This window comes from Lissotriton vulgaris, chromosome 5 (assembly GCF_964263255.1).
Source record: "Lissotriton vulgaris chromosome 5, aLisVul1.2, whole genome shotgun sequence".
Lineage (NCBI taxonomy): Eukaryota > Metazoa > Chordata > Amphibia > Caudata > Salamandridae > Lissotriton > Lissotriton vulgaris.
The window spans coordinates 117,693,313-117,714,466 of NC_141693.1; positions in this window are offsets into that span (position 1 = coordinate 117,693,313).

Below are 21,154 nucleotides of genomic sequence, written 5' to 3' on the forward strand. Positions count from 1 at the left end.
GTTAACGCATCCACAATTAACTATTGCAGCAATCGCAGTATGGCACACTTTACTTTTAAACATATTCATCTAAAGTGCAGCATGCCACCATTGCTACAAAAATAAATATGAAACACAGAGGGTACAAAGATCCCCGGGAGCGTCTAGAGAGGGAAGGAGTGTGTAAACAGGATAAGAGAATGGAGTCAGGGAGCAGCAGGCTCCCTTTTTAGAACTGAGAGGCCTCACACACCCAGCGAGCTAGATGTCAAGCTTCATCATTGGCCTCTTGCTCCTCGTCAGACTGGCGCTGCAATGCCCGACGGGCGCCTAAAAGGCGCTCTTTGTCGGAGATCTTTTGTTCAAGCCAACGGTTGAGTGCGTGTGAGGGGGAGAATAGGGGGTGTAGTCAGGTGGGGAAGGTGATATTAAAAAAGGTGAACCAATTCACAAGGATTTTTATTCGCGTGACTGATTCCCTTGGTTAAAAGGTGGGAGGGGAGATAGAGGCTGTAAGGGGTACAGTAGAACTACCTCGACCCTCTAATCAGGCCGACATGTTTCTTGCTTAGTATCGCAATTCCTCAGGACCTCAAGTACACAGTACTACACAGTGAAAAAGTGGAGATAAAAATAAATACACATTTTTTTGGCCTACAATTTATTGACTTTTGTTGCAATTAGTGTTGCCATATTTAGCAATGCCAAAAGCTCAAACTTAATTACTGCGAGACCTATTGCATTGTAAATGCTTCTCAAACAAAGCCTGCATGAGCATAGGGGTGTTGTGTCAAAGTGTTTCGATTGAAATGTTGCTGCCTCTCCTCCTGATCTATAATTGTATCATCCTGGAATGGGTTGCATCTGCCCAGTGAAGTCATACCAGAAGAGATGTTGGCAAGTTCAAAGGTTGCAGCTTCTGTCTTAGAATGGCAGTGATTGGCTTAAGATAGGGCTACCAGGCTAGGATAGGTTAAGAAAGCACCAGATAGGATTTGCAAGGACAGTCCTGGTGTTTCATCATCTGCCCTGGCTTGACTAAATCCAGCGCCTGTCTCGATTTTCATACAGAGTCAACTGAACAAACACAGAGGGAGGCAAGCTTTTATGTGTGCTATTTCAGGATTAGTTGCAGTGCCTAATTTGAACCGGTGGCTTCCGGTGCTCGGCACCTGCACTTAATTGTCAGCACCGGCTCTAGTGACAGTCCACCACATGGTGGCGCTGTCTGGGATGTGTAGACCTACCGTGTTTATTAAGCCGAATGGCAGTGAAATTGAATAATACAGTCTCTCACGCCATTATTATAGCTTTGTGTGGCTTGAAAAAATCTGAATTGTCACACTTGTAGGAGTGCGATGGTTAGGCGTTATGTTGGTACTGTCATTGGCAGAGAGGGCAGGGGCAATGTGTGGTGCAGGTGGCAGTGACCTTCCGATAAGAGCCCGCAAACTTAATTTTTTACAAATTAAGCATAGATTCGTTGTCAGCTTATTTAGAAATAAATTGAAATAACAAAAATGACACTGTGTTAAAATAATTGTCTTCTTAGTGTTCCGTTATCTGTGTTTTCTATGTTGGTGAGCGCTGCCTTTTATGTCATTTGTGCCCCTCAGCCAGTGTGAGATTGTAATTCTGTTTTTGAAATATTCAATTTTTTTGTTGTCAAAATCTGGTCACTCTGCGTAAGAACTAATGCAAGAAGGTATACCTCACCCCCCCCACCAAGGTCCACAGTGGTGCCACTCGGCTTTATTGCAGCATTTTCAAGAACAGACAGGCCAGCTCAAGTGAGAGCCTGTGGAGGGGGTCTCCAAGCAGAGCAGTAGCGTGCAGACAGAGAGCTTGGTGGTCAGGATGCGGGTCTGTAGGAGGCACCATGGCTGGTCACCATTCCTCACTGGAAGGTCACCATGGTCAATGCACCTGCTGCAGTGCCCAAGCCTCCTAGGTAAGCAGAATCCTCTGTTACAACACCATAGTTGCAAACTGTCCCGTTTTTGCAAGGACAGTCCCGGCAAGTTGAAGACTGTCCCAGGTAATATTCTTTGCAGAAGCCAGGGGCCTTATTTATGAAGCCTTGCGTCAGTTTTGCGCCGCTGGTGCGTCACTTTTTGTGACGCACCAGCGGTGTAAAAAACTTCACCTTGTTGCGCCATATTTAAAAAGTGACGCATCTAGGTAGATGCGTCACTTTTTAAACCCCTGCGCCACATTATACCTGCGCCAGGTATAATGTATGCAGAGGGGGCGTTCCCCCGCAAAAAGCCTCGTAATAGTGACGCAGTGAAATCTATGAGATTTCACTGTGTCACTTTTAGGACGCTGTTGCATCAAAATCTTGCGCCTGCCTCACAGCAGGCGTAAGACTGACGCAAGCCCTTTCACATGGGGCTTGCCCCATGTGAAAGGACACATTGCTGGAGTTGCATCACTTTTGTGACACACTCCAGCAATGCGTCACTTTTGCACCATACAGATACGTCAGAAATACTGATGTATCTGTAACTCCTTGCGACATGATGCGTCATACATGAAATATGGCGCATCAGGAATGTCGTAAGGAGTGCGCAGTGAAAAGTGACGCATCGCTGTTTTCACGCAGCGATGCGTCACTTTTCATAAATGAGGCCCCAGGGCTTTAAGTGGCATGAAAAAACTGGTGGGTTCTTTGAAAGGGGAGAGGCCAATGTAATTAAGAGCGTGGCTCAAAACACTTAAACTAGAAATCTGTGCTTAGCATGGTGTGCCGCTCCACTTGTATTTTGCTATTTCTGTCATTGCATCCAGATACATGCTACAAGTAACATCATACCTACAACGTCAGGACTAATGACTTTGTCAATGTTTTTTAGCTGCATAAGATGAATAAGCTGCAATATGGCTTGTATATAATATTGAAAACACTTCCACTTACAGCCCTGGTGACACCACGACAATGTTGCTGCTCCTTTGTTTCAAAAAGAGAAGGGAAATGCAGAGAAAAAATGACTCCCTTTAAAGGATTTCCCTTCCCCTGCAACGCTCACCTGCCATGATGTCATGCCGTAACTTCTCCACTAGTGAGAAGTGAGCAGTGTGAGCAGCGCACATCCATGGGCCTGCTGTCACTGCAGTCCGGGAAAAACAGACCGCCTGTGCCAGGGCACAAAACAGAGCCGGATAGAGACTCATTTCGAGCTCCTTTTGAAAAACTGCCGGCGCTCAGCACCGGTGAGACCCGTCCCACTTAAAGCCCTGGCAGAAACTGTTCCTCTTTATTACACACAGGTACACAAACAAGAACGTTTATCTGCAGCAGCCCTGTGCTGCAATGTGCCACGGGATTTTTCTTTTCAAATGTTTACTGTGCAGCTCTTGGACGCAGAGGGCGCCCACTGCCACTTGTTCACTGTGTTCCTTCAATACAATTTTTTTTATTTAGGAAAGCGAAGTTGGAGTGGGGGATTCTTTACCCGATGTTTACCCTTGAGCACTAAAACTATGAAGAAAGCCCAAAGAGAAGAAAAAGACACATCTCAGGATCGCATTGGTCATGGCTCTGTCATGAATTCCCGCCCACGCACAGTGTGATCTTAGGCACATGCACATGTTCCTCCTACTCTCAGCTTTGCAAAGCCAGGTCTTTCAGCTTTGCGACTCTTGCCAGCTTTTTGCTGATGTGAATTTAGCCGCCTCCTCTTTTGTGGCTGGGCACAGAGGGCATAAATAAAGGGCTCGGTGGGCGAGACCCTCGTGCACATTTGGGGCGCCTGCTGTCAGCTCGCGGGGCTTCGCCACATCTATTATAGACTCTGAAAGGAGAAGCCGCCTCTTGGAGGCGCATGCGGGCGATTCAAAAGGGATCCATTCACCTCATCCCTGTGCGGAGTCCGGGGCCCCTAATGAAAAGAGCCTGTCAGGCGCCTTACAAGGCGTGATTGGGGGTGTCAAGTGTGGGGTGCCTCAATGGAACCCCATTTGTTTTGCGACACCTCTGTCGAGAGCTACAAAGGTTGAAAATAATGAGTCGTGACAGGTGTTTTTCAGTTGTACAACACCCTGCTGAAGGTTTGAGCAGCTTTTCACTTGCTGTTTAAAATTCGTGACGGATGCCTCAGATCAAACAACGTGCCCTAGCCAGAGAATACTCCAGCTTCAGACCCGCTTTATCAGAATGGCACTTTACACGATACTGAAAAAAAATTGTCACTTGCTCCATCGTTCTTACATTCCTAAATTCTCTCGATTTCTAGCATTCTGTCTTCCGTCTCTTCAAAAATCTCAAAACTAATCTCCACCCTCGTGAGTTTAATTAACTAGAGAGTGGATTTAGCGTAAATTTTGTGAAACTACCAAACAACGTTTCAATCCGTGCTGCACACCACCAACCTCGCACATTTAAGAACCACCCCATTGGGGTGGTTCTTGACCCCATCCAAACATGCACTGTCTGCACACCCTTTTGCAGTAACAGTCTCAAAGCTGAAAACTCGCTCTCATATTTCAAGCGAACACGCTTCACCACGAATGATCAGTGTGTGGAGAGCAGGTCAGACAGAGATTCTTTTTTTGTCCAATACTGCCCTCAAGTGGCCGATAGTTATATAGGCCCGAAAGTAAAGTTGCGTAAGCATTCATTGTATTTCATTGTAATTTCCATTTCCAATGCGTAATGCAGAATGCTTCACGCAGAAAAAGAGGCAGTAGTAACAAAGAGAAATAAACATATTTCTCCTTGTTACGCCCTAGTCAGGGGGGTGTACCGTTTTGGCCCAATCCCAGGTTTACGACTTCAGTAATTCGGTAATTACATCAACTCTCATGGATGGGTGCACGGGAAAGCTCATGCTCAACTCATGAAACACCTACCACTATGAAAAGCAACGCAGTGCAGTGCAAGTTGCTGTGTTGCTTTACATTTCTTTTCAAAGTCACGCAAGGCAACTCCTATTGGATATACACTGTTACTACGCATGCAAATACATCGCATGCCATTACAACATGGTTGTTCCAACAACCACGTTGTTACCACGCATACAATTACATCGCAAGTTATTACGACTTGCTGTAGGAGGTGCACTGGGCTTAGGAAAATAATTATTTACTATTCCTACTCCAGTTTGTGCACAGCAGGGATTCTAAATCCAACACCAGTGTGCCCCCTACAGCAAGTCGTAGTAAAGACTTGAGATGTCCTATTGCAAAAACACATCATCAGTAGGGTAAAACTAACCTGTCTCACGACGAGGTACACACAGAGGTACACGGAAAGCCTGCCCAACGGATCTCTGTGTATTGCATATTGAATGACTGAATATTCAGTAGAGCTGCAGCAGCATTTTTAATCTCTAGTTAGGGGGCACTGTATGGATGACTACTATCTCTGCAGTGGATATTTTAAAAACTTGAATCAAATGTGAGACAGTGTTTTGGGGAATTGAATCACTGTAACTTACTTTTAAAAATCGGCGCTTTCTCTCCCCGGTCCACCGCAGCTTGTGCTGATTGTGTGGAGGGAGGCTACACGCGCGACACACGGGGAGCGAATTTGACACACTTCCGGGGGCACATCATTGGAGGCCATCATTGGGCGAGGTGACGGTCTAGTCTTTTGGGCTAGGACCGTATTCCTCCCCTCCACCATATATCAAACACTGATGACGTGGACGCGCAGCGGATGCGCGCAGCAGGTGCGCCGAAGGGGCGCAAAGGGAAGCCCGTCCGCTCCACGACCGAGCCTAGGGCCAGGGACCCTGTCCCTCCAGTTCCAACCACACGGCTCACAAGGGAATTTATAATGACACTCAATACTGGCCCAAATACAAATACATGCACCCAGACTTTGACCATGGCAAATTGGGAGGGACCTGTGAGTTGTAACCACTGTAAGGAAAGGTTCGGGTTTTGCGAAAAAGCACAATCAAATAGTTGGTCAAAAGATCTGCGAGGTAGACTCATCAATGTAAGATCAATGAGCAAACATGCGCTGCATATCTATGACCTTATAACTGAAGAGAATCTAGATTGTCTCTTTATAACTGAGACATGGCTGACATCAGAGAGTAATCCGGATGTTGTAAATACTCTTCCCCCTGGCTACCTTATTTCGAGGGAAGATAGACCAAACCAAAGGGGAGGGGGCCTTGCCATCATCTATCGGGATACCCTCCAGTGTCAAACCTTTGACCTCTTAGACCTCAAAGGAGCAGAGAGCATGGGTTTCTCAATAAAGGCCCATGACTCATTTACCTTTGCCGGATCATTAATGTATCGACCACCAGGGAAGCATAAGGAGTTTCTGGAGAGTATTGGGGAAGTGCTAAGCAACCTAGTTCTTAGGTATGAGAACTTTACGCTCTTAGGGGACTTAAATGTACACCTGGACTCCCCTACAGACCCAGCGGCAACGTGCCTTAAGGAAACAATGAGTGTATTGGGGTTAACTCAACTTACAACAGACACCACACATAAGGCAGGTTATATACTTGACTGCATCTGCTCCAACCTGGGTACTCTTAATGTGAAAAGGCCCCAAATACAAACATTGACAGATCATAATTGTATCCCTTTTGAACTCCCAGTCAGGGTCGGCCCAGCGGCAAAGAATACAGGAAATGCGAAAGGGCTACCTCAAGGAGGGCCCTGTTGGAAGAACATTATAGGTTATCCGGAGTTCTTTAATGTAGCTCAAGAGAAGAGACCTATCCTGACGAGACCCGATTAGAGATAGCCAGCTATTTGGGGAATGGATAAATGTACTCAGTTCAGAGACAGGCCCCACTACCCTTAGGACGGTCCCCAGAAAGCATGCGCAGAACAAGAGGACATCTGCTCCTTGGTTCTCAACGACCCTAAAAGAAGAACAGGGGAAAGTGAGGGCTCTAGAACGGAGATTGCGCCGGAACTATGAGGATAATGACCTCAATACGTATAAAGAGGCGCGTCGACAGTATCACACCATGATAAAAATGGTGAAAATCGACTATTACACGAGAGCTATAAATAATAACAACAACAAACAAAAAGACATTTTTAAGACAGTTAGTGCATTTATGAACCCTAAAACCATGCAGAAAGACATTCCCCATTCCCAAAGTCTTTGCAACACGATAGCTGATTACTTCGATGAAAAGATCCAGACCCTCACCAAAGATTTTCCTCCCTCGCCGGTACAATATGGAATAGGCGGCATTAGGACAGACACAGGCCACGCCAGCATGACTATGTTCTCGCCGATTAGCCTAGAGGAAACTCGGAAAACAATATTGGCTATCAAATCATGCTCCCCTTTCGATCCTTGCCCGCCCCTGGTCCTTCATGCTATGGTGGACATCGTGAACCCCACCATAAACAGCATAATAAATTCATCACTCGACCAAGCCTCAATCCCGGATGAATGGAAATTAGTAGCGGTAAAACCCCTACAAAAGAAACAGCTATCGGACCCAACGACCCTCTCAAACCTACGGCCCATTTCACTACTTCCAGCTCTCTGTAAACTAACTGAGAAATCTGTGAATACACAGCTAACCGCCTATTTGGAGGCAAATAACATCTGGCATCCAAACCAAGCAGGTTTTAGTGCCCAACATTCCACGGAATCAGCCCTCTTATTCACCTCAGAGACACTGCGGGCCGCAATGGAACAGGGAAAGAAGGCCGTCCTGGTACTCCTGGATCTATCCGCGGCGTTCGATACGGTCTCACATGCCATCCTTTTGGACCGTCTAGCCGCAGCCGGGATAGCAGGCAACGTACTAGGCTGGATCAGAATTTTTTTAGAAAACAGGCGACAAGTGATCACGTTAGGTCATTTTAGATCGGAGGAAAAGCGGCTTACATCAGGGGTACCGCAGGGCTTCTGTTTGAGCCCTACGCTCTTTAATGTATATATGGCCCCCCTGATTGCACTAATAGCATCCTTCAAGATCAACACCATTTCGTATGCGGATGACACGCAGCTCATCCTGGTGTTAGATGACAACACTACAGAGGCTGAAATGAATTTGAAAAACTGCCTCAAAGCCACCTATGAATGGATGAGAAACAACCATCTTAAGTGCAATTCAGGCAAAACTGAAATCCTGCCATATGGACAAAACAACCTTTTTAGCCCCACACAATGGTGGCCAGAAGATGCATCCGTCTCCCCAAATACCATTAAGACAGTCAGAAACCTTGGGATTAAATTCAACGCCACTCTATCTTTTAAACACCAAGCTTTGGCCGTGGCGGGAGCCTGTTTCAGCATCATTAAGGGCCTGAAAACATTTTTCGATCTGTTACCACTCTCAGCTCGGAAAATGGTGCGACTTGATTACTGCAACAGCCTATATGCAGGGACAAACAGGACGGTTGGTTATAAGTTGCAGATGGTCCAGCATGCGGCTGCTAGATTGGTGCTGAGATGGCGTAAGAGAACATCTGCCACAGCAGCAATGGATGTCCTTCATTGGCTACCGATACATAAGAGGGTGCTCATTAAAGTTCTTTTAATTACGTTCAGGGCCTACCAGTCAAGAGGGCCCAGCTGCATCCAGTCGATGTTTGAGCGTTATAAACCCTCACGGAATCTGAGATCCTCAAACGCCAATCTCCTTACCATCCCCACTTTTAGGCTAAAAACTAGGGGAGGAAAGGCACTGGCGGTCTTGGGCTCTAAGGCCTGGAATAAACCACCCCTGCCTGTTCGCCAAACAACCTCAGAAGTAGTCTTCAGAAAATCGTTAAAAACCTGGATATATGGCCTACCTGAAACGCTATGCAAGAGTTTAATATGAAGCGACAATATCCACCTGAGATATAGCTGACCTAGTGCCATTTTAGTCCTGCCGGGTTTCTCGAAGCGCCAAGATGCTCCTTGGAGTGATAGTCGCGCTATATAAAAACACCCTTATATGTAATTGTATGCATGGTAACAACGTGGTCGTTGTAACAAACGCATTGTAACAAACGCATTGTAAACTACCGCGTTGTGGAGTCAGCATTGTAAATGCTGTTTCACCTCCAATCACCCTTTGTGTGCATTGTAGATCTTACTTAGGTCTTTGCATTGCCCAGTGTCACCTTTCACAATACAAGTACAACACAAAGACATAGTATATTTGGGCCTCCATCTTTAATCTACCTTTCAGCAGTCCTCTACTCCAGTGTGTGTTTATGCTGTTCCAACACACAACAAGCCAGATCAAGTGGTCTCTGTGCATCTGGCCCACAGCAGAGAACAACAAAACATGATAGAAACTAGCTCTACCCACTGGCAGTTCTGCAGTTAACTCTCATGGCTGGCAGGCATGACGGAATCATTCAAGCCTGGATCCATCAGCTTTAATGCAACCAAGCCAGGGCCATCATGGAAGGGCTCTCCAACAGGCCACATTTGATGTGCCCCACATCAGAAGAGTTGGTGTCACCTGAGTCTCCTCAAAGGTAGTCTTTCACATTGGTTTGCAACAACCGGGCACGGCAGTACATTAAGGTATAGGTTGTTTCCTGATGGGAAACATCAGATAAATACCTTTACAACGCGAGCATTACAACACAAGTCATTACAATGACTTGCGCTGGATGGCGCTCTAAGCTAAGGAATAGTATGATTTACTATTCCAACACCTTTCCTACTGTAACGTAGGCTGGAGTTAGAATAGTAAATCATACTATTCCTAAGTCCAGCCCCCTCCAGCGCAAGTCGTTGTAAGGACTTGCATTGTAATATCTGCGTTGTAAAGGTATTGCGGTGTGAACACTCTGATGTAACATCATCGTATATTTGTTTCCTGATATAATTTGTGAGGTGTGTGAGGCCCAAGAAAGCTAGGCCAGGGCAGAAGACAGAAGACAGTGCTGCCCAGTGGCACAGAAAGGACAGAGGTGTGCTGTGAGGCTGTCACTGCACAGAGAGACCTTTTACTGTGGTCATCAGGCACTTTCTAATGTAGGTACATATGACAAAGCAGCACAACAATGTATCCTGGGCCGAACCATCATTGACTTCTTTCTGCACATTGCACGGGTGGATATTAGGATGCTGATTTTATATGCACGGTTATTAAAGTCCATCAGCTTCATCCTGGCAGAGGCTGGTACAATATTCGTCAGAGTGAAGCTGGTGAAATATGTTACGCAGGTAAAGAGTTTAGAACATTGTGAAACTGCAGGTCTGAAAGTGCTCTAGTGGCACTTATCGAGGCCACCACAGGGCCTGGGTATGACAGAACCTGCCGCTACTGTGCGAAGCATGGGCAATAGGTTGGGTGACTGGTGCAGCCTGAGCCAGCACTCACTTGTACATAAGGCATGATTGGTGGACACCAGACACTGTCTTGTGCACAGTTCACAGCCGAACCTCTTACTGGAAGGCAGACCTGTCCCCAGGTCCAAGCACCAGAGGTGCCACAGATACAGTCTTCCTGGTGCCAACACCGTAGTCTTACATGCAACGGCCAGGAGGCTGGCCTTCTACAGGCAAGATGTGGGGCAGGGGAGTCAATTCACCAAAAAGCCAGACAATACGGAAGTACATCACATACCCTTTGACCTAATGACATCACATTTGACAACATATTACCCGTGATCCTGATTTTGTCTAGGAAAGCATGTCCCATCACCTGAACATTAAAACAATTTACGTCACTGAAGTTCCATAATAATTACATGCTTAGTGCAGTGGCGTAACGAAACTTGAGGGGGCCCCCCTGCAAACTACATGGAGGGGGCCCCCCTCCCATCCTCCATGCCTGTCTAGAGCTCTCAGGCCAGCGACCCGCCATACTGCAGGGGATGCGGGGCGATTGTTACACCAATGCAGCCGTTATAAGTAACACTGGATGGTGGAGTCAAAGGTTGGGCTTAGTCTGCCCGCAGGCTATCATAGGTGGTGTTCCATTCATTACAGGGTCCCTGCCATCAGTACGCCGGGGAAGTTTGCCCAATTTTAGGTGGGTTTCCTGATGCAGACTCCTGTCATGATATACAACATCGGGCCCACTCATCGTTTAGTTTTGACAAAAGTGCATTCACTGCTCCTTCCTGTTTCCGTTTTAAAACATTGGACAACGCGACAATGCAGTATTTCAAAAGCAGATATAACTACAAAGAGAGCACATTTTGATAATACATTTTTATTTTTATTAGACAATAGCAATCTTAAGAGGCATTGCATAGCTTCATACACACTTTGACCCCAATTCCATCACAGTCTCTCTCTCTCTGTCAGTCAGTATCTCTCTCTCAGTCAGTCAGTCTATCTCTCTCTCTGTCATTCAGTCTCTCTTAGTCAGTCACTCTCAGTCAGTCAGTCTCTCTCTCTCTCTCTCTCTCTCTGTCTCTCTCTGTCAGTCTGTCAGTCAGTCCCTCTCTGTCAGTCAGTCTCTCTCTCTGTCAGTCAGTCTCTCTCTCTGTCAGTCAGTCTATCACTCTCTGTCATTCAGTCTCTCTCAGTCAGTCTCTCTCAGTCAGTCAGTCAGTCTCTCGCTCTCTATCTGTCTGTCAGTCAGTCTCTCTCTGTCAGTCTCTCCCTGTCAGTCTCTCTCTGTCAGTCTCTCTCAGTCAGTCTCTCTCAGTCAGTCTCTCTGTCAGTCTCTCTTAGTCAGTCTCTCTCTCTGTCAGTCAGTCTCTCTCTCTCTGTCAGTCTCAGTCTCTCTCTCTCTGTCAGTCAGTCTCTCTCTCTCAGTCAGTCTCTCTCAATCAGTCTCTCTCAGTCTGTCAGTTTCTCTCTCTTAGTCAGTCTCTCTCTCTGTCAGTCAGTCTCTCTCTCTGTCAGTCAGTCTCTCTCTCTCTCTGTTAGTCAGTCTCTCTTTCTCTGTCAGTCTCTCAGTCTCTTTCTCTCTCTGTCAGTCTTTGTCAGTCAGTCTCCCTCTCTGTCAGTCAATCTCTCTCTCAGTCAGCCAGTCTCTCTCTCTCCCAGTCAGTCTGTCTCTCTCCCAGTCAGTCAGTCTCTCTGTCAGTCATTCTCTCTTTACCCCAGTCAGTCAGTCTCTCTCTCGCTCTGTCAGTCAGTCTCTGTCAGTCAGACTCTCTCACTCAGTCAGTCTCTCTCTCAGTCAGTCTCTCTCTCAGTCAGTCTCTCTCCAAGTCAGTCTCTCTCCAAGTCAGTCTCTCTGACAGTCAATCAGTCTATCTCTCTGTCAGTCAGTCTCTGCCTCTCTCTCTGTCTCTCTTTCTCAGTCAGTTTCTCTCTACCTTAGTCAGTCTCTGTCAGTCAGTCTCACTCTCAATCAGTCTCTCTCTCTCTGTCAGTTTCTCAGTCAGTCAGTCTCTACTCTCTCTTCATTCTCTCTCTCAACTCTGTCCACTCTATCTCTACTGTCTCTCTCTCCACGGTCTCTCCTCTGTCTCTCTCTCCACTTTCTCTCTCCACTCTCTCACTATCTCTCTCTCCACTGTCTCCCTCCACTGTCTCCCTCCACTGTCTCCCTCCACTGTCTCCTTCCACTGTCTCCCTCTACTCCCTCTCTCTCCACCCTCTCCCCCTTCTCTCTCTCCACTCTCTCTCCACTCTCTCTCCACTCTCTCTCCACTCTCTCTCTCCACTCTCTCTCTCCACTCACTCTCTCCACTCACTCTCTCCACTCACTCTCTCCACTCACTCTCTCCACTCACTCTCTCTCCACCCACTCTCTCTCTGCTGTCTCCCTCCACTGTCTCTCTCTCCACTGTCTCTCTCTCCACTGTCTCTCTCTCCACTGTCTCTCTCTCCACTGTCTCTCTCTCTCCACTGTCTCTCTCTCCACTCTCCACTCTCTCTCCACTCTCTCTCCACTCTCTCTCTCTCCACTCTCTCTCTCTCTCTCCACTCTCCACTCTATCTCTCTCCACTCTCTCTCTCCCCTCTCTCTCTCTCTCCACTCGCTCTCTCCACTCGCTCTCTCCACTCGCTCCCTCCACAATCTCTCTCCACTCACTCTCTCCACTGTCTCTCTCCACTCTATCTTTCTCTCCACTCTCTCTCTCTCCACTCTCTCTCTCTCCACACTCTCTCTCTCTCCACTCTCTCTCTCTCTCTCCACTCTCTCTCTCTCTCTCCACTCTCTCTCTCTCTCTCCACTCTCTCTCTCCACTCTCTCTTTCTCCACTCTCTCCAGTGTCTCTCCATGCTCTCTCCATTCTCTCTCCACTCTCTTTCTCTCCACTGTCTATCTCCACTCTCTCTCCACTGTCTACTCTCTCTCCACTGTCTCTCTCCACTCTCTCTCTCTCCCTCTCTCTAGCCACTCTCTCTCTCCACTGTTTCTCTCCACTGTTTCTCTCCACTCTCTCTCTCTCCACTCTCTCCCACTCTCCCTCACAAAGTAGTGTGCGTTCCACGGGTGTCCGCAGAAATGTTTCCAGGGGGGGCACATTTGTAACTTCATCACCATCCCCCTTGCACCCTTCTCTCCTCTGCCTTGCACCCTTCTTGCCCTCCCTCTTGCACCTTTTCCCCCTCCCCCTTGTATCCTTCTCCCCCTCCCCTTGTACCCTAGTCCACCTCCACCTTGAACCCTTTTCTACCTTGCACCATTCTCCCTCTGCCTTGCACCCTTCTCCCCTCTGCCTTGCACCCTTCTCCCCCTCCACCTTGCACCCTTCTCCCCCTCCGCCTTGCACCCTTCTCTACCTTGCATCCTTTTCCTCTCTGCCTTGCACCCTTCTCCCCCTCCGCCTTGCACCCTTCTCCTCTCTGCCTTGCACCCTTCTTCCCTCTGTCTTGCACCCTTCTCCCCTTTGCCTTGCACCCTTCTCCCCTTTGCCTTGCACCCTTTTCCCCTTTGCCTTGCACCCATCTCCCCTTTGCCTTGCACCCTTCTCCCCTCTGCCTTGCACCTGTCTCCCCTCTGCCTTGCACCCGTCTCCCCCTCCGCCTTGCACCCTTCTCTACCTTGCACCCTTCTCCTCTCTTCCTTGCACCCTTCTACCCTCTGCCTTGCACTCTTCTCCCCTCTGCCATGCACTCTTCTCCCCCTCCGCCTTGCACCCTTCTCTACCTTGCACCCTTCTCCTCTCTTCCTTGCACCCTTCTCCTCTCTGCCTTGCACCCTTCTACTCTCTTCCTTGCACCCTTCTCCTCTCTGCCTTGCACCCTTCTCCCCTCTGCCTTGCACCCTTCTTCCCTCCACCTTGCACCCTTCTCCCCTCTGAAGGACTGGGTTCTTTTGGACCCAGCGGTGCCAGGGCACAACACCTGAAACCTTCGTGGGTAACCTGCTCCGGCGTACAAGTCACAGAGACACGGGACACTTCCTTCGGCGTCAAAGAGTCAAGGTTTATTTACTGCAGGGAACACAGAAGTCACGACAAGTACAACACGTGCAACTTGGGGAGACTGCTTCAAATTGGTTTTGTGGATCGCTCCTTTTATACAGTTTTTACCCATAGGCTAACATTGAACACAAAGGTTTACAACTCAGTTCCCACATCTAGCTCCCAGAGGGGTCGCTTTGGTCGCTTTGAAACATACAAGGTCCGGAACATAAGTGCGGAAACATTTGGCGGTTCCCAACTGTAAAAACCCATCTTCCCACCATTAGCAAATTCCAATCAGCAGTAAAGTAGATCGAAACAGGAACGAAGACAGGTGCAGAGGAAGACGGAGACAGTGGGGAGATCGGAAAGGGTGTAAAAGGGGAGGTGTCGGGAAGCACGAGATACAAGCATCAAAGGGACGTGCCTAATGAGATGCACGGCTGAGACAATAAGTCCGTGCGGCAAGATGAGCCTCGAGCGGCGCCATCTGCCTTACAGTAGCAACCCCCTCGTCATAAAGACACTTTCAAAGGACATGTGTCTTCCGCAAATATCTTGGGAGTCCCAGGGTCGCGAAACGGACAGCGTCCGTTCGCTGACTACTTGAGGGCAAGAGACAAAATGGATGCCGTATCTAAGATGGAACCCGTGGGTACAGATGAGAAGCCCATGTAACAAACGAACGGTTTAAGTTAGCACAGCGAAACTGCGCACACTTACTAAACTCGTCATTTGCGGTTCATAGATACTAGACTCGACCATATTCGTGCGAGTCAAAAACACCACTTACAATGGTCACGGAACCTCAGACGCTCCTTTTGCCCTCATGTAGGCAAGCACTAGTCGGAATCATATTCGATATTCATCAGACCATCAAGATGTCGTTGTAGCATAGCTTTGTCCGACCGAGTCCCCTTGGTAACAGGTGGTTGTCTCATACACGTTGTAGCACAGAGGCCACATAAGGCAGGACCACACTGCACACAAAGGCAACACGTGAACAGGAACACTACCACAACCCCGATGATCATCAGAATCTTCCAACCCCAAGTCGACATCAGGCCCCAAAACCAACCGAGTAACGTCCAATCCCCTACATCCACGTGTATGGATTTGGAGATCTTATGCAACTTCGAGATGGCTTGATAGACAGTAGGAGCATTATCAGGTATGAAAATGCAACAGCTCGAATGGATCACTTTACATACCCCACCGCGATCTGCCAAGACGACATCTAAAACCATACGGTTTTGCAACGCCATAAGTCTCTCCGCCTGAAGTTCTGTGGTGATATTACCAAGGGCACTGGCAGTAATGTTAGCTGTCGATTCTACCACTCGAATCAAATGTCTCAGGTTCCTACTATTAACCATAGGTCCCCAAAACGGGAGGAAACCCTTGAAAAAGTCTCCTGCCTCTTGACCGGCAGTATCCTCTTCGCTAATTACGCCTCGTACAACTCTAGTCTTGTGGTAATCGGCATCTACAGTGAACGTCGGAGGCAACAGATTTGCAACAAAACATGAGCCCATGAAGTCTGAGGGCAACCATGTATATGCACGATCATGACAGATGAAGTACGTACCCTTGGCAGCCAGAAACACAGGGGTCGGGGACATTGACAGAAGGTAACTTTCAGTGCAAGCACTTACTCCAAGTGAGGCTTGCGAACCACGACCCACAAGACAAAAATTACCAGTGTGGGGTACGACCCATATTGGAGACGAGCTTTTAAGCTGCTTTTCATTAGTGAACATACTATATTCCCCTCTACTTAGGACCCTATAGGCCTGTACCTCTTCCTTAGGGATGAGAAAAGCATCATGGATCTCATCTTCCAAATCCTGTATGGCCATCGATAGCACCCACTGATACGAGGTAGGACCAGGTTTGGGGGAACGTTCTGGAGAGGGGTGGAAACCTAGTGCGCTTCGAAGCATTGTTTGGTATGCTCGAGCTGACCCTTGGGAACTATACGGCAGTACCAGATATGGAATTCCCTTACCCGTAGTATGTGGCATCAACCCACACACCCAACAATTAGTAGTGTTAACCACTAACTGATGCTGATGGAGGAGCTGGATAAAGGAATTGTTGCGGAATTCCACACGTCTAGCCTGTTCGTGTTCCGGTAAAATATGAAAGGAATGGGGAGAAGCAGTAGTAGCAGTAAAAGTAAGGTTAGGGTAAGAAGTAGGAGTAGGGGTAGCAAGTAAGAAGTAAGACATAGCATAATACACCCCACCCGCCAAGAATGCAGAAGCAGTTAAAAACAGTATAAACAATTGGAATACAACACATTTAGTACGACTGAGTTTCTGCAGTTTGACTCTGTACGCCTGAGCTCCTTCCAAATCGTTCAGCTTCGAAAATGCCATTTCCCTACGACCGTCCGCAACGTTTCTTGACGCACTTCGTTCTGTGCAGCAATAGTCAATTCCCAGGAGTTCCTAGGAACCGACGGCCTTTAACCTAGCGTCAAGACCTACTGTCCAGAAGGAAGTACGCGCGCGGCCCTACGGCCCTCAATACACAATATGTATTTTATTTAGCACAAAATTTCAGCTGTGGAAGGAAAAAGATACAAGAAAAAAATCTTAATACATGTACAAAACAATTCTCAATGATACGGATTGTTCAAAGTTGATCAGGGGAAACGAGGATATTGCAGTTATCAGTTTCAGCAAAACAAGAAAAAAATTTATTTGTCCTTAGTATGAGAACGCAAGGAATATCGATGTTTCCCGGGACGTGTCTGCTCGTCGAACAAAGGATCCGTTGAAGAGACAGCGTCCTGTTGATCAATTGGTTGATTTGATCTTGAGTCTTTTGCTGACAATGTTCCAACAGTGGCTTTCTGCTGCGCTGAGTGTTCACCAACCAGCTGTGCGTCGCTAAAAGGTACAAACGCCGGCAATGTCTCTGCTTCTGTTGACGCAATGCCTTTCCTCACCCACGGGTCTGCCGGCAAAGGAATAGGGACTCGTTTACAATGGGTAGCATGTACCCAATTCTTCCGCCCCTCAAGACGAACGGCAGTCCTCGTGGCCAGGAGCACCTGGTAAGGTCCAACAAAACGGGGGTCCAGATTCTTCTTGCGTGAGAAGTTACGGGTGACTACCCAATCACCGGGCTGGAGCTGGTGGCCTGGACCCTCCGTCTGCGTCGGCAAGGCGTCGTAAACCTGTTGATGAATTAATCTCAGTTTAGCAGTCAAGTCATGTAAGTAGTCAATCAACATCGGATACTCAAGATCAACGAATATTCCTGGCCTAGGAACCCCCCACACATTCGCAGGACGGCCGAACACTATTTCATAGGGACTAAGCCCTAGTCGGGAGTGTACAGTCGCCCTAGTTGACAGTAATGCTAGAGGCAAAGCGTCAGGCCACGAAAGTCCAGTCGTAGCCTGAATCTTCGCTAATTTTAGTTTAAGGGTACCATTGTAACCTTCAACCAATCCTGCTGACTGGGGATGATTGGCGCTATGGAATTTTTGATTAATTCCAAGGCCCTTACACACACTCTTCATCACACTTCCAACAAACTCACTTCCGTTATCTGACCACACGACTCTAGGCATTCCATACCGAGGAAAGTATTCCTTCAGTAGGATTTTCGCAGTAGACAAAGCAGTATTATCTTTGAGGGGATAGGCCTCGATCCATCGGGAGAATGCGCAAACCACAACCAAAACGTATTTCAGGTTATTGCATCGCTCCATATGGATGAAGTCCAATTGGATCACCTCAAAGGGATACGAAGGAGGAGCAAAACTGCCAGGGGGAGTTGGGGTTCCTTTGCCAGGATTGTACATTATACACACCATACAATTCTTCACCAAGCGTTCAGCGCACTTCGTAATGCCATCATTCTTCCACACAGCAGCCAACAACTTGCAAATACCTTTCGCGCTAATATGTGCTGACCCGTGTGCCATTGTCACAACGGCCAGTACATACGCATCAGGCAACATCCATCTTTTCTGATCTGACAAATCGATCCAGCAACCATTCGCATCCAACCTTCCCGTACTTTCTTTCCATTTCATCTTTTCAGTGTCAGTGGCCTCATTCTGAATTGCTTTCACACTCTCTATGGTATCCTCACACATACTTGATTCTGTAGGCCACCTAACCGAACTCGTCACATACATTCGAGTGCTAAGGTTCCGGGCAGTCTCCTTAGCAATCTCGTCTGCAAACGCATTACCACGACCAACATCATCCGTCACTTTACGATGCGCACTACACTTAACAATTGCAACTTGAGCAGGCAAAGTCAATGCATCCAAAAGATCGTTCACGAGCTGGCCATGCTGTATTTTCGTGCCATGCGACGTGAAGAAACCACGCTCTCGCCACAACCGTCCAAAGCTATGCGCTACACCGAAAGCATACTGGCTATCGGTGTACACATTCACACGTTTACCTTTTGCTAATATACATGCTCTAGTAAGAGCAATCAGCTCTGCAGCTTGGGCAGAATTCTGATTCAATCTCGCAGTCTCAACAACAGTATTCAACGTCACAACAGCATAAGCAGTAGTCACATCACCATTCGGCAATTTAAAACATGACCCATCCACATACAGGGTGCCGTCAGGGTCTTCCAATGGGGTGTTTTTAAGGTCCACTCGACCTTTTGTTTCCTCCTCTGTACGCAAGTAGCAGTCATGTTCTGCTACTTCATCTGACTCTGCACTAATCGGTAACAAGGTTGCCGGATTTAGGACATTACAACGTTTTATCTGAATATGGCTTGCCAAGAGCGTCAATTCGTACCCAGATAACCTTGCACTCGTCAAGTGCTGAGTTTTCGTTCGATTCAAAAGAGTATCGACTGCATGCGGAACCATCACCGTAAGCATATTATCCATGACCAATCCTGCTGATTGTCGGATGGAGACCGCAGCTGCCGCAGTTGCTCTCAAACAACTCGGCAATGCTCTAGCTACTGGGTCTAAGGTCGAGGAAAAATATGCACATGGACGTTGCTTACCACCAAAAGGTTGCGTTAAGACACTCAACGCACAACCTTCCCTCTCGTGAACATATAACGTGAACGGCTTGCTGTAATCAGGGGTACCTAACACAGGAGCCGAGCACAATGAATCACGTAATTCAGAAAAACTCTTCTGACATTCTGCCGTCCATGGTAAAGGAGTTGAAACATCCTTGCACGTAAGAGCCACCAATGGTTTCGCTAGCAATGAAAAATTAGGAATCCACTGCCTGCAGTACGACGTGATACCTAGAAAGGCACGCACATCTCTCTGGGTTTGTGGCACAGCCATTCGCGCAATCGCTGCAATTCTCTCCGGGGTCAATCTCCTTCCCTCCTTTGACAATAAGTGACCTAGATAGGTTACTTCTTGACAACAATATTGGAGTTTAGAAGGTGACACCTTGTGATTTAACTCACAGAGATGTTGCAGCAACGATATCGTAGCAATTTTACAAATGTCCTGAGTATCAGCAGCCACCAATAAGTCGTCAACGTATTGGATTAAAGCCGCACCAACTGGCAACCTAAACGCATCTAGTTGACCCTTCAAAGCTTGACTGTAAATCGATGGACTTTCACAGTAGCCTTGAGGAGCGCGTTTGAACCGGAAGCTACGTCCACCAAGAGAGAAACCGAAAAGGTCCCTGCTCTCTTCGGCAATCGGGATGCTGAAAAACGCATTTTTCAAATCAATCACCGAAAACCACGAAGCAGTAGCTGGAATCAGAGTCAGTAGCGCCGTGATGTCAGGCACAACAGGGAATTGAGGAACCACAATTTTATTTACCTCCCGTAAATCGATAACAAAACGATAAACAGGCGGTTTGGTGGGATCAGTGCGTTTAAGAATGGGCAGTACAGGGCTGTTGCACACGTTTCCCCGTGTCTCCTCAATAACATCTTTCTCGATCAAATCATAGATGATCGCTAACAAAGCTCGTTCACCATCCAGGGAGATGCGATATTGGGGAATACGTGGCAATCGCACATTCGATTTCAACTGAACAACATAAGGGGAGATATCAAGTAGGCCCACGTCATTTGGACCCGTCGCCCACAAAGACGCAGGAAGAGAATCCAATTCCGGTGGAAGCTTATCGAGGGACAAGTACATGGGAGAGACTACTTTCTCTCCGAACGTAAGCTTTACACCCGCAGGAGAACAATACAAAGTTGCATACAAACGTTTAAGCAAATCCAGACCCAAAAGATTTTCACCACAACCAGTGGTTAAAATCAACGGAGCATCGAGCTCACGAGGCCCAATTTTGAGGGGCAAAGGGCATGAAACTGGATTGCTAACGGGGGCGCCAGAGAATCCAACGGAAACATTTGTTAAGCCAGACAAAGGTGCGCCAGGGAGTTTCGAATGCATGATAGAACTTTTCGCTGCACCAGTGTCCAACAGAAAAGGCTCAACGACGCCCGATGTAGCAACTGCGACGTAAGGCCCTCTCTGATCAACCGGAACTGATACCACTCCCTCTCCTTGTCTTTGGCTGTCCTAGTAATTACTATCGTCAGTTCCCTGATCGACGTAATAATCGTCTACATTGTACTGCGCCGATCGTCCTTGTGATGATCCGCGTTGATCGAAACAGTTATTAGAATTAGATGAATTGTCAGAACGGTCGTTCTGAGCACCACGACCTCTACCACGTGATGCGTTCTGTGCACCACCACGGCCTCCTCTAGACGAATTACCACTATTACGGTCATTTAAAGCAGGACAATCAAATTTAATGTGTCCCTCCTGTCTACAATAAGCACATTGATTGTACCCTAACGAAGATCTTTGGAAAGAGGAATCATTACGCGACTGCGATCGATTCGATTGCGACTGTGATCTATTCTGCTGAGACGCATTCTGATTAGAACGCGGCGGATATGCTTGTTGCAACAACACTTTAGTTTTCAGCTCTTTTGTCTTTTTATCAGCGCGGTCAGTTTCCTCTTTTTCTCT